The following is a 1,662-nucleotide window of genomic DNA, read 5'->3' as shown; positions in this document are numbered from 1 at the left end:
AACATAAAAAAATAGGATCCAGAATTTTCCATATGTTCTTCTATAGTGGCATATTCATTTGCAATTGATGAGTTCTCCCAAAAATCTTGTGCTGCTTATCAAAAATGTTATTATAGTAAAGCATGATTTTATTTTCAAAAAGTGGAAGTCAGGATGACTTCAGTATAACTAGAAAGGCAGATTTAGGTCTACAGGATACAAAGTTCAGCCCATCAACAACTTCCAGGAGTGTCAAAGGCTATTGTCACAACACATTAGAGGACTGGGGTGAGTTTGTGTTCCAGGCTGTCAGTCACCTCTTTCTCCATCAGGTAAAATTAAATGTGAAGTTTCAGGAAAGTGGCAGAGGTCAGGAATTAAAACTATGGTGAACATGGAGACCAAGACCCCTTTTATCGGTTCTGTACAGTGTAGGAGGAGATGTGGATTTCATCAGGCAGTTCAGTGATGTTCACTTTGAAGTGGTCCTGCACTTCATTTAGGTTCTTAGCATCATTCTCATCTGACATGAAAGTGATTAACGGGCCCTTTGTGCCAAAGCGACCTGCATGAGCCACCTAGTGCAGATAAGTGTCTGAATCCTCTGGCATATCATAGCTGAAAGCAATGTTGACCTGCTCAATCTCTCCTCCTGGGGCATGCCCCTATGTATGGCAATTGCCAGGAAGTTCTGTTCCACCAAGAGCTGAGCCAGAGCTATGCAGTGTTGTACAGACTTCACAAAGTGACCACCTGATTGAACTCCAGGACATCAGGCAAGTCAAACAGTTTGCAGTTCTTCTCATTGTCTTTCAGTTTGACATAGTACTGCTGCAGACCATGCAGCGTCAGATTGGTCTCATCACCCACAAAGATCTCCATAGGATCTTGCATGAATTTGCAGCAAACGGGGCGGATTTCCTTGCTGAGAGTAGCACTGAGCATCATGACCTGCTTTTCATACAGGGTCATGTGGAAGATCTCCTGGACATCCTGATACATATCAAGCTGCTCAAGCTTTTTGTCACATTCATCCAGGATGAACTGCTTGATATGTTTCAGGCTGAGGCTCTTGTTGTGAGCCAAAGCCAGGATGTGGCCTGGGATCCCCACCACAATGTGGGGGCAATTCATCTTCAGAATCTCCTCATCCTTCTTGACCCCAAAGAACACTGCCACCTTGACCCTGGGCATGTACTTGGAGAATTATGCATATTCCTTACTAACCTGGAAGGCCAGTTCACAGGTGTGACATATCATCAGCACATAAACCTGTCTTGTTACTGGCTCCAACTGCTGAACTGTAGCAGGAACAAAGACAGCATTCCAGATTTGGCCTGGCACAGGACATCCATGCCCAAGATTGCCTGTGGGATACACTCATGTTGCACTTCTGAAGGGTGCTCAAAGCCACAATCAACAATGGCATGCTAGAGTTCTAGTTTTAATATGAAATCACAGAAGCTGTGGATGGAGACATAGGGTCCCTTGATGTCTTTCTTAGAAGGGACATCCACCCTTCTCCAGCTGCCTGGTTTTCCACCTCATCATCCTCATAATCCAGCAGCTCATTGTCAGCATCATTCTCAGTCACGGTGATGTCTCCCTCTCTAAAAACATAGACGAAGGGGAGGAGCCCAACAAGTATGCCAAGGCACAACCACAGTGGAAAGGGGCATAGGC

General features: G+C 45.1%; 1 pseudogene; it reads right to left on the bottom strand.

Annotated features, from left to right (window-relative positions):
- Nucleotides 1-346: 346 nt before the first annotated feature.
- On the bottom strand, nt 347-1,426 carry LOC134492255 (spliceosome RNA helicase DDX39B-like; annotated as a pseudogene).
- Nucleotides 1,427-1,662: the final 236 nt, after the last annotated feature.

Source organism: Candoia aspera, chromosome 2, assembly GCF_035149785.1.
Source record: "Candoia aspera isolate rCanAsp1 chromosome 2, rCanAsp1.hap2, whole genome shotgun sequence".
NCBI lineage: Eukaryota > Metazoa > Chordata > Lepidosauria > Squamata > Boidae > Candoia > Candoia aspera.
Note: the sequence above shows the minus strand (reverse complement) of the source record. Positions and strands in the feature narration are given on the sequence as shown.